Consider the following 13,324-nt stretch of genomic DNA (forward strand, 5'->3'; position numbering starts at 1 on the left):
TGCCTTCCATAGTACCTGACACACAGAAAATGAGTTTAATAAATATGAGTTACTGTTAGTTTTATTCCCATGTCTCTGGCACTGTTAGTTACTTTACTTACATACGTTACCTCTAATCCTCCCAATAAATCTACAGGGTAGCTATTGTTCTATTTATTTTATAGATGAAAAGAAAGCAGAAACAAAAGTGAAAGAGGCAGTCATTACCCTGAAAAGCTAAATCTAAGGGAAGCAGAGTAGTACATTAACGGTGCTAATGGCTCAAATAGAGATTGTACAAGGTGGCATCAGAGGCCAACTCAGACCACACTTAGGTTTTCCCAAAGGATCTTGTCCCTAAAATAAGAGTCAGTTATCCAGGTTAAAAAGAGGGATGACATTTCCAAATGATGGGCTCTACAAGAGGTCGAGGATGACCAAGGTACAGGAAGGGACGTAGCAAGAGGAGAACAGAGCTGCAGGATGGAGTGATATAATGAAATACCTGTAACCCTCCTTGGTCGTTTACCCTGAAGACAGTGTGGAACTAAGGGATGAATTTAAGTAAGGTAGTGGTCACTGCCATGTAGGGATCTCTACACAGAACCCAGAAGTATGGTATTGCAGTCTGAGAGCCCCTAGTTGCTGAATCAGGCCAATCTGTGAGTTCTCTGACCTCTTAGTATCCCTCATCTGTAAAGCCCATTAATGTCCTTCTCTTTAAATGGAGTAAAGATAACACCTACTTCATGGGACTATACTGAAATGCTGAATTACAAAATGCTACATAAGTCTTATATTATGAGCACAAACAGTGAAAATACTAGTCAACTCTCCCCAATTTTTCTTAAAATGAACAGTTAATTATATTACCAGTAATTAAATTTCTCCTCTGCATGTTGATACGTGTTATGCATCAAACAAATTTCTAAAAACTCATTATTTGTACTAGTCTAAAAACATTCAGCTGGATTCTTTAAATTTCTGCTTCCACTATACATTCTAACAAAGGCAAACATAGAAAAATATGGCAGGAAATTCAGGACAGCTAAGGGCAAAAGCTAACTATGGAGGCTTCACTTGAAGTTCTCAGAGTGGCAATAGTAATTACAGGTTTGGAGCTTGTGGCAATTATAGCAAATTCTCAAGTGCAGTGCTTCTCCTTCCTCCATAAATCTGCAGTGACTTGGTGACCTAATCCAAGTATCAAAGAAACCCCAACTCTGACAGGATGCCCTCTTCCCTAAGTGGATGTTTGCATTTCTCTGTATAAGTGCCACGAAAAGAGAGAGAGAGGGAGAGACAGTTAAAGTTATCAGGGTGAAATATAATGAGGGCATCTTATGAGGCAGCAGAATGATATAGTGGGAAGAATATGGCAGTTTTTCCTACAATCAGCTCCTCACTACAGCCTCCTAGAAGTGTGGTGAAACTGGCTAACAGACTTAGATCAGAAGGGTGAATGGTCAAGCTCAGGGCCAGCCACAGACCAGCTTACCAGGTGCAGTGTGTGGGATGTCTGAGATTGATCTAAAACCAAAAGCTGGCCCTGACACCTCTGGCACCTTTCCTAGGTGCAGCTGGGAAAGCCACAATGCAGAGGCCAAGGGGCTTCATAAACCTAGGACCAGTTTCATCAGGTTCTGATACAAAGAGAGTCAGCCTTGAGAAGAGGGCCTGTAAAAGATTCTAGGGAAGAGGTGTCAAGGAATAAAAATACAAGTTATGCAATGATCCAGAACAATGGGGCTATTCCTCCCAAGACCTAGGAAGAAGCCCTTCAGAATTGAGGACTGAGAGTAGATGCAGGGGAATCACAGTCCCTGTCATTTTCATTCTAAAATGATCTTTAGATGAAGTAAGAATAATACCGAAGTTTCATTTTTATTGTAACTTTTCTCACATGATTAGATGGTTTTTAAGGATTTCTTTAAAAATAACAGTACATATCTGAAATTTGTCTTATCCAAAAATCCATTTATATGTCTCTTAGAAATTGATTAAATTTAACTTCTTGCATTTAGTATTCCAACCAGCAATGCTTTTTTTTTTATCTTTTAAGAGGTTTGGAACATAAAATTAGCCCAGTATTGTAACAACTAAATTGACTCAATTTTTTCCAAAAATGGCAATATTAACATATGTCAATGGAGCATTTGATTACTCATATGCATGTAAAATGCTCTAATATATACTGTACATCTAGAGAATTTGAACTATTTGCTTTACTTTTCTGGATTTGGGGGGCAGAAAGAGATGATAATCATAAAACCCGTGTTTACCCAAGGGATTATGCCACTCTTGTTGTCATCATTATGTCAATGGCCAAAACAAACACTATAAGCATTGTCTCAGTACTAATTTGATAGAGAGTTGGAGGAGAGTTAAGAAAAATTAGAACTTTCTTTGACACAACAGCTTTTAGGTCTGGTCGTTACCAAGCCCCAGTTCCAAGCTGCTCTAAATGATGAGGCTGACGGTGCCATGTTCTTACAAGACCTTCAATGTCTGGTTTGATTCCTAGGACAGACTGGTACAAGCAGGTAGAGCCCATGGGTAGTGCTTATCCTAGAATTAAAATGCACAGAATGGGAAAAGATGAAGTTATAGAACGAAAGAGATAGGAAAAAACTCTCAGAAGTATAATGGTCCTTGAAATGCATATTAGTCTTCATCCAGAGTTCAAAGAATATTTATTATAGAAACAATATTATGCTTTCATGAAAATGCATTTGTCGTTGATTAAAATATGGTCCTATGATAAAAATCTGTGGGACATACTCTACAGGAATTAGAAGACTGACATGATAGATGAAAATTGAAAATTGTTTCAGGTTCATATAGAGGGCACTGTATAATCATAATTATGAGAGCTTGCATTTGTAAAGGATTTTAGTTTTCAAAGTGCTTTCATGCCCATCATCTCTGACGATCTTTACAACAACTCTGTGAGCTAGGTAGGGCAAGAATTATCATCTCCATTTTAAAGGAAGGGAAACTTTATATCTTTCTCAAATAAGCAATTTTGTATTTAGAATGATTGTACGACATTTCACTCTTCTTGATAACTGCAGTAGCCTACTGAAAGCACTTACCCATTTATAAAATAAATTAAAAAAATGATAGTGAAAACTGAATAAAATTTATAAGATGAAAATGTTCTAGAAGAAACAGACACAATTAAAGAGAATAAAATAGTGTGAATATGTATGCAGGTAGGTGGGCTTGGGAAATTATTTTGTATAGTATAGTTTAAGTAGTTTCTTTTTTTCTTTCTTTTTTTTTTTTTTTTCCGGCGGTACATGGGCCTCTCACTGTTGTGGCCTCTCCCGTTGCGGAGCACAGGCTCCCGACGCGCAGGCTCAGCGGCCATGGCTCACGGGCCCAGCCGCTCCGTGGCATGTGGGATCTTCCCAGACCGGGGCACGAACCCGTGCCCCCTGCATCGGCAGGCGGACTCTCAACCACTGCGCCACCAGGGAAGCCCATAAGTAGTTTCGTTATTTTTGGGGACATTTCCATGTAACTATCTGGCTACCATCTCAAATTTCACGTGTCAAAACTTCACCTTCATCTCTGAATTTTCCTATCTCTAACTACAGAAGCCCAGTGCATTTCTTTACCCAAATTGGACAGCTTGGTTCACCTCTTTTTCATTTACTTATCTGAAGTCAGTCACCCCATCTTTTTCTTCTTTTACTTCCTGCTGTCTCTACCTAAATCCCAGGTCTTCACTCACTGAATTTCACACTGTACTTCAGTTTATCTGATTTATGATTTTACCTTAGCTACTGCAATATACCATCAGCTTATTCTTTCCCTACAAATATTCATTAGATCCCTATATTTTTTTCTCTCTAAGGTAAAAAGTACTTTACCTGCCTTTCAGAATCCTTTATTATCAAGATACAAATACTACCCGATTTCCAAACACTCTTTTCTTTTTTAATGAGACCTGGGTCCTCTTGCACCTCCAATGCTTTATGATTTTTCCTTCCGCAAGCCTTCAATGTCTTGCTCCATTCATGCCGAAACCAAAGTTCCCCTGTTTCTTGCACGTATTTCTTCTCTTATGCTTCATTCTGCTATCACTTCCATGACCTAGTTCTCTGTAGAAGGCCCTCATAATGAATACCTACATGATTTATACTTTATGAAATTCAAGTAGGATCTTAATTATATAATGTCTTATACTGATCCATATTCATTAATCTGTATCTCCAGTTATGCTGAAGGCCTTTGACAGGAGGCAACATGTTTTAATATTCTTCTGACGCCCTAGGGACCAAGCAGTGATAAAGATATAGGGGTGGCTCATTTTTAATTAACAATTATATTCAAAAGCATAGAAACAAAAGTTTGAAAATAAATGCATTCATTCATGCTAACCATTCATTATGTTAAGTGCTGAGAATATAATGGCAAATAAGAAAGACCTGCTGCCACCCTCACTGAGCTTGTGGTCTCCTGCCATGGAGAAACCAAATAAACACCCTCCATGGTGAGTGCTAACTGCCTAACATCATGTAAAGTCACAAAGAAAAATAAGAGAGGAGAGTTGATCAGTATTTATTACAAAAGAAGCTCACAAATGAAATAACGCCTTTTGGCTTTATGAAGCTTAAATTGTTGACGAGTATTGCTATTTTCCGTATGGCAGCACAGGGACCATAAATGGTTCTACATTACGTGAAATATGAAGATCAGTGAAATGATTGGCATTTCAAGTTGGAAGCTAGAGGGAAAATGATTTATAATTCAATAGTATATATTTTTATATTCATCAAACACTGTATGCTTAACGTCATTTAATTTTTAAATAAAAATGAATAATTAAAAGTACCCTAATAAGTATATAAAATAGCTTGAAGAACTTTAAAATTTTGGTTATTCATTAACAGAGCAGATAAATTATGTTAATTTCCACCAATTCTTTAAATTTTTACAGTAATATTGAATTTAACTTGCAAATGTTTGATAATCTAAGCCATCATAGAACAATCTGGTAAGCTGATGCATTTTCTTTATGCATCAGTATGCATTATGTACAGATTTTTGTAGGCTTAATTAGCAATGTTAAACCATGGGAAAAAATTAAAGACAACCTTAAAAATAACTATTTCAAAAGAGATATGTTAGTCATATTTCGGAAAAAAAAAAAAACTTGACTGCAATAATTTTTTATCCTTAAGCTGGTTTAATGTTGAAAAAGAACATATATTTAATTCCCATCCCAAATGTAAGTATTTTAACCAGCAGATGTTCACTTTTTGACATTCTCATGTATGATATGCTCAGTCATTACAGAGACAAAAGAGAGAAAATACCTCTAATGCAAAAAAATTAATTTTTGATGATATTAATTTGACCATATAATTTATTTATAATGTAGAGGCATTCAAAAACCACGTTAGACGGAATTTCCAATCATCAGTGAAACTTATGTAATCAACAGACCTTTAATGTTTCAAAAGATGCTTTTAGTTTTTTTTCCTATGTACAAATTCATTAATATTTAGAGGGGAGACAGCAAGGAAAAAAGTTACAGCAATAATGATCCAGTATATAGAAAGAAAATCAAAGAAATACAGTGTCACAGAAACTAATGAAGACAGCTATATCAAAAAGACAGCAGGCCATGTTAGATGCATCAAGAAGATTCAACTGAATGAAGGATGAAAACAGGTTAATTGACTTAGTAATTAGGTCACAGATAAACTTAGTGCAGTTTGAGAACAATGGGGGGTGGGGGAGCTGAGGTCCTGAGCACCAAGCCTTTTCTATCCCTCCAATATATCTGATGTCAGGGAATTCCCCGGCAGTCCAGCAGTTGGGACTCCATGCTTTCACTGCCGAGGGCCCAGGTTCGATCCCTGATGAGGGAATTAAGATCCCACAAGGCACACACTGGGGCAAAACAAAAGAACAAACAAACAAACAAAATCTGATGTCAAATAAAGAAAAGGGTAGACCATCTCGGGTATAAGTGCAGATCGAAGGAATTGCAGGGAACAGGTGCATAAGCACCTTTGGAAGCAGAGAATATGGAAGTAGTAGAAAAGAAGAAGCTGTACATCAGAAATGAAATAGCATAAGTAACTGAAGAAGATGGAAAGATGGTGAAACAGAGAGAATGGGGAAGAGTGAGTGTTAAGGACACCTTTTACTTTAAGATAAGAAGGAGTGTTGAGAGAAGAGATGCACATGTAAATTTTTAAGTGCGGAAGGGGATGAGGACAAGGTCAAACACTGAGAAATGGGGGACCTGAAACAAGGTAAAAAAAAAAATAATAATCATACCAAGAAATACATTGGTAATTGTTGAAATGGGAATATAAAAAGAGGATAAAGTAATATTGTCACCAGAGTATGATTCAACACAAGAATATCTACTAAAGTAACATTTAACTTAATAGGTTAAAAAAGGAAAACCATGTACCAATCTCAATAAAAGGAAAAAAAAAGCACTGAAAAAAAATTGTCTATTGAATAAAAATATGCTTAGAAAAAAAGTTAAACCCCTTAAATTGATAAAGAATAGCTATCAAAAATGAAAAGTAAACAATACTTAATGGAAGCATTTTAAAATATTCACATAAAATTAGGAATATAATAAAGAACCATCTGTCTAAACTATTAATATTAAAACTGGCAAGGAAAAGATAAAACTGTATTTGTAAAGTTTGAGGACTAAGGAAACTGCTGCAAAGATGCTGGGTGTTATAGCAGTCTACAAAATTAATAGCATGCCTTTATACCAGAAATAGCTGATTTGAAAGAATAAGTGGGGAGATAAAACACCCTTTTATAATAGCAACAAAATAATAATGTACCCAGAAATGTCCAACAAAATAGGTGTGAGCTGTCCTTTGGACATTCACAAAATATTGCTGAGAGACTTTAGCAGACCAGGAAAAAAAACAGCATGAGATTGTTTGTTGTTGGATGGAGGACACTCATTGCAAATATGCCCTTTGTCTCTGAATTTAACTATAAATTTACACCAATTTCAATCAAAATCTTAGCAAAGTTTCTCACAGAATTAGAGAAACTGACCCTAAAATTTATAAAAAACTGCCAAGAAGTGACATTTTTCAATTTTGAAGAAAAGAACAAAGTTAAGGCTCATTCCTTACCAGATACCAAGATTAATTTTAAAACTATGGCAATAAATAAATAAACATGGTGTATTGAGTTATATAGGGGTGGACAAATAGAACACTGGAATAGATTGGAATCCATAGATAGATAGATAGGTAGATAGATGATAAGATAGATAAATAGATATTTAGAGAGAGAAATACTGTTTGAAAGTGGTGGTATTACAATTCAATGTGGAGAGAAACACCTTTCTAATAAATGGTTCCTTAACAAGAAGTTATCTCCATGGAAAATGGTAAAGTTAGATCCTGACTACACCTCCTATGGGTACACACATATAACAAATCATTGTGGATTAAAGACTTAGGAATAAATAGTAAAGCTTTAAAATTATGTAAGATGTTATAGGAGAATGTGACTTTAGTGAAGAAGGATGCTTAAACACTCTCATTGAGAGTAGAGGGGGCATGCTCACTGCTGTACATTGGGTTTTCTCTTTCTTTTTGGTGATTTCCCTTTACCACCTGATCGCTGGGAGTTTTCCTGGCTTCTCTGTTCCTGATATGACTGTTAGAATCGGGGGGAGGGCATTTTTGTTTGTTTGTTTGTTTGTTTTTGTTGATTTGGCCTAACCTTCAGTTGGTGGCATTGGTGGACCTTCTAAGATCAACCACGTCCTCCAACAGCTCCTTCCAAAGCTGCCCAGCCCTCAGCTTCTGTAGGGGGACACCTCATGCTCAGTCATGGGGGACTTGATACAAGTACACTGCTGCTGAATGCATATATCGTGCCATATACCGCAAAGCAGGTAGAAACTTCTGCATCCTGCCAGGCAAATCTGGGATGGCTACTTTTGACCCTCTCTTCTCTTAAGCGTTTTGTGATACCACTTTCCTACTTTGCTTGGGTCGCCACCATTGATGCTGGTCTACCCCAGGCAGCTGCAGTCTTCTCCCACGTTTATGATGGAAGACCCAAGCACCTGCTGCCTTTCCCTCTCCACTTCTAGGATTTTCAACAGGAAATACATGTAACTTGGCTGCTTGCTTCTCTTTACTTGCACTCTAAAGCAGCAAAAGGAACAAGCTTTCCTATTTTTCTTCCCATGTGATCTAAATTTATCTTACATCATCTCGTCCTCATTCTTAGTGGTAGGAAGCCTCACAGTCCTGTGAACTCAGATGTAAAGATTATCTTCTCCATAACATGAAAATAACTCTCCAGTGAAGGTCCACCAGGGGTGGTTCTTGATGTAAACCTATGGGCAACCAGGGACTAGAGATTACCAAGGAAGAAAATACATCGGTTTATATCTCAGAAATATTATGCTTCGTAAGTATTTTACAGAAAGAAATTACAGGGCTCAAAACAGATTGGATGTGAGGAGGGAGGAAGTCTATGAAATAGACATCATTCATCCCACTTTGCAGATAAATAAACCAAAGCTTTAGAGGAATTAAGTAACCTGCATGACATCAAATGAAGCAAAGCCAGAATTCTAACCTAAGTGCATATTCTTTCTACAGTAATAAATTATCTGGGACTTCACTGGCAGTCCAGTGGTTAAGACTCGGCGCTCCTAATGAAGGGGACTTAGTTCCTGGTCAGGGAACTAAGATCCCGCATGCTGGGAACTAAGATCCCGCATGCTGCAAGATGTGGCCAAAAAAACCCTACAAAACAAAAATAAACAAACAAATAAATAAATACATACATACCTACATAAACGTCTTCTTATTAAAAAAAGAAAATTAAGCATCTAATCTTTTAAGAAACATACAGACTACCAGCACTAAAATTTCATATCATATGATGGAGTAATGGATAAAACACAATTCACTAAACATGCTGTGAAATCAGGTCATTCATAAAAATTCTCAATGTAAACCTTCTAACATTAATCAACCAGTGTTAAAGCAAATTAAAGGCATATTTTCATATATCTTTAAGGAGAGTACACTGTAGATGAAAATCTTTTAATTAATAAGCTGGCACCTGTGGAAAGTTTTTAAATTGTCATTAAATTTATTTCAAGTTGTATTCATTACTAAAGCTGATATCAGGAATATATATAAATACACTGTCAGAGTAGTATGAATGCTGGGAGGTATTACTCTTTTATTGACAAGCACTTGAATGTACGCACTAACAACTCTTGACCTCCCTGTATGTGAATGAAAGTTGTACAATCAGTCAAAGTGACATAAAGCACTGTTTTTAAACCAGTGAAAAACACTTTAGTCCTAATTTGATCACCCTTCTCACCACTGTTATTATCGATAATTATTACAAGTAAATCATCATTAACTAATCCATCAGAGGATTACAAAAATTGTTAAGTATCTTCCCAATACCTCCTTCAGTGAGATTTCCCAGGGAGGCAATTAGAATTTTGTTTCTTTTATAATGTACTGATCAAATGTAAATTTCCATATTCCAGACTGAAGCCTGATCTAAATGAGAAAGTGATTTGGGACATATCCACAGAACATGGAGCTAAGTCTGAGAAAACAGGCAGCAATCGATAGCAGAATAGGTACTGAGAGAACAGGCAGTTTCCAAGGGCAAAACTGAATTTGAAATGCAAGTTCACAGACCACCAGCAGTTCAATGTATAGGGGCAAACAATAGAAACCCAGAACTAGTACATCTGATCTCTCATGTGGTGAGCACTCAATAAATAGTTTCCTATTTTCATGCTATGAGTTTACCTGAAGCAATAAACTATGATGCCAAATTATCACAGGCCATATTACAGCAAACTCAAAGCAGGGTAAGGAGCTTTATTTTCTTCTAGAGAGCAGTGAAAAGAGCCAAATGAAGTGCCTCAAGGACAGAAGTTACCATCTCAACATGGCATATCAGTTAGATCTTGTGGGAAACACATGATAATCATAATTCTAGACTCTGCTCTGTATTCTAAAAAGCTATCATTTATGATTAATGCATTTTGCCCATTTTATAAATAAATAACTCAGCCACAACCATAGTGAGATTTTATGAAGGCCAATTCTCCAGTCTCCCAAACTCATCTATTGTTCTTAGAAGGATGCTGGTGTCTATGCAATTGAATTTTAAATATACATATATTATATCTTCTTAGATGTCTACAAAGACATGAAATATCATTCCCTTGGAGGTAAAACTATTATGTGAAAATCTATTTTTAACTATACTTGTTTCAGGATAATTAAGAACACGCAGAATTTCTCCAAGCAAGAAATTCTCAAAGTAATGTGTTCTAAAAAGAGACTACTGTATTAAACATTATTTTAAAAGCACCACGTGGGTAGCGTCATTCAGTTAATAATCTTATTGCTTTATTAAATTCTTTAAATAAACCATGGAAAAATATTCACTCACCATTCTCACATTTTATTATTTTCTCTTCAAAGGGTGTACACTGACAACTTGTTTTAGTCCACCAGGTTGCAAGATTAGAAAATGAAAATCACTAGTCTTTTTGAAGCCTTGATGGATGGCAGTCACATTGCTTAATCAGCCAGGATTCTGGTACATTGACCATTACAAAGTAGTGGCTATGTTTTGGCCAAAGACTTCACATTTCACTCTTACACATTTCCAGTCCTTTGTTGAGTGACATTATCTTTATAAATTATTTATATCTACTTCAGCAAATTAAGTTGAATGTTCTTACAAAGAGTGGCATTGACATATATGCACTACCAAATGTAAAATAGATAGCTAGTGGGAAGCAGCCGCATAGCACAGGGAGATCAGCTCAGTGCTTCCTGACCATCTAGAGGGGTGGGATAGGGAGGGTGGGAGGGAGAGGCAAGAGGGAGGGGATATGGGGATATATGTATACATATAGCTGATTCACTTTGTCATACAGCAGAAACTAACACAACAAAGTAAAACAATTATACTCCAATAAAGATGTTTAAAAAATCATTAGAATTGAGTTTTTAGTAAAGCATGTGGCATATATTTGCATACCACCATTGCACCATTAACACCCCTGCCTGTGCTCAAGTAATTCTCTGTATAGCTTCCTGTTACCGGCTTTAGTGTATTCTATAAAATAGCTTTAGGTCTTTGAATCTGTGAGGCTCAAACTTCCACTGAATTATGCATAAAATGCCTACTTCACTCTTTCATTCAAGAGGTATTTGTTAAATATCACTATGTGCTCTCTTCCAGACTGCAAACAGTAAATTTATGGTATAAACTTTAAGAATCTCACAATGGTAAAGAATCATATGGTTGAGATCTGGCTCACAGTGGAAGCTGGGACAATTTGTATCCACTGTGGTATCTGGCTATTGTATGTGGGCTGCAGTCAAGATTCTGGATGACAGGGCATGAGGGTGATTCGGGCTTGAAAATGTTCAGAAATCAAAGGAATCCTGGTGGTTAGAACCACACTCAAGATGACCTCACAAAGACTGTGTTTTTAAACTGCTCTTGGCTCCTTTGCTCCCATGCCCACTACCCTATTGGAGCCAAGAGGGTGCTGTTGCTGCTGCCACTTGCAGAATAGATTTTAAACTATCCCTGTTTTTTAATGATACATCCAGACTAAATACACACCAGGAGGATGCTTATGATTGGCTGAGTGTAGCCCAATGTCTGCCACTCATCCGCCAGAGTTCTCAGAAGGCAAATACCTGGTCTTCCTTTTTCCCTAGTGGTAGATAACCATCAGAAATGTTCACAAAAATGTGCCCAGGGACAGTTTTTGTTGTTGTGGATACTGGACGTCCTCCATTAGCAGCCAGGAGGTACCATGTCTCCACTGTTCTCTCTCTTCCTCTATATCTTGAAATCTCTAGCATGGTTTACATATAAATTACTTCAGTTGCTGCCAAGCACTTTAAATACTTCTTGGTTTTTATTTTCTTTTCGGTTTTTTATGTTTTAAAAATTCATGCAGACGACTTAATGCTCTGGCCAGGCTATTCTACTGCTAATCAGAGCTGTTAAGTGTCTTATAAGCTGGCTGCATGCAGTGTCATTATCACCTTCCACAACACTGAATTCTCACTGTGCTTCCTGAATTCATCAAAATTAAAATTTACCAACTTTACTTTTTTTTCAAGAACATTGTCCATTAAGGCAGACATCTTCAAAGGGTTTACCTTTATGAACAGTTCTCCAAATTGCTGAAGAATCTAAAGTTTTTCTCATCTTTAATGATGCTTTTGTATTCAAAATGTGTTTATGGTATGGTTTCCCATTCATCTTGATTCAGGGTACTTTTAATGCTGCTTCTGTCTGAAGAAGCATCCTCCTGTAAGCCTTGCTTTTCCTCTTGCAGGCTGGCTGAGGACAGTAGAGCAGCCAACACACAAAACTGCTGCTCGTGCATGGCTAAAGACAGTGGTGATTTTATAGCATCCTAGGCATTTCACATTCATGAAGTAGGAATTGGGGCTCTGCATCAGGCACTTCTTGTGTTTCCTCTTCTATCTTGCAGAGAGATGAAGGAAATCCTTTGCAAGTGGCATCTTCTCATGGGGAAGTCATCATCCCAGAAAGTCTAATAATTTTTTAATGAAATGTAGCCAGGCTACATTTCAGAATGTAGTCTCCTAAGGACTTTGGATTTTAGTGTCCAGTAAGTTCACTTAAATAAGATGTCAAAAGTTTCCCCTATATACATATGAATGATTACTATAAATTTGTTTTCCATTTTTCCTGAATTTGAGCTCCAGAGGTCTTACATTGCTCTCCTTTATGATTATGACAGTTGCAGTTATAATCACAAAAAATGTAATATAGAAATATAATAAGGAAGTAGTAAGTTTTGAACAGTTTTGTTGTTTTTCGTTTGTTGGAAAGAAAGAGTGAGGGGTATTAAATGCCACTAAATATTTCCACTAAAAATCTCTAAACATCTCCCTCCTAGGATATTGCCCACAGATATGTTTCATGGTGAAGAGAAAAATAGTGTCAATGCCTGTTATCACAAAATTTTTTAACCAGATAATATTAAATACATTAATGTGTTTAGCCCAGCTCCCGGCATGTAATAAACTGAATAAATGGGAATTGAAGAGATTTCCTTTAACAGGGGAATAGAAGACAGTAGAAATAGAGATTCTGGGAGACTTTTAAGAAACTAAACATGGGCTTCCCTGGTGGCGTATTGGTTGAGAATCCGCCTGCCGATGCCGGGGACACGGGTTCGTGCCCCGGTCCGGGAAGATCCCACATGCCGCGGAGCAGCTGGGCCCGTGAGCCATGGCCGCTGAGCCTGCGCGTCTGGAGCCTGTGCTCC

At 37.0% G+C, this 13,324-nt stretch overlaps 1 protein-coding gene and 1 pseudogene across 16 annotated transcripts in view; both read right to left on the reverse strand.

The window, feature by feature from the left end:
- The window catches only part of RALYL (RALY RNA binding protein like), an 836,785-nt gene that overhangs the window by 649,609 nt on the left and 173,852 nt on the right, over positions 1-13,324 (reverse strand). The window lies entirely within an intron of this gene.
- On the reverse strand, positions 12,303-12,551 carry LOC113611122 (40S ribosomal protein S27-like; annotated as a pseudogene).

This window comes from Aethalodelphis obliquidens, unplaced genomic scaffold (assembly GCF_003676395.1).
Source record: "Aethalodelphis obliquidens isolate GAN/ISIS:26980383/991018 unplaced genomic scaffold, ASM367639v1 scaffold68, whole genome shotgun sequence".
Lineage (NCBI taxonomy): Eukaryota > Metazoa > Chordata > Mammalia > Artiodactyla > Delphinidae > Aethalodelphis > Aethalodelphis obliquidens.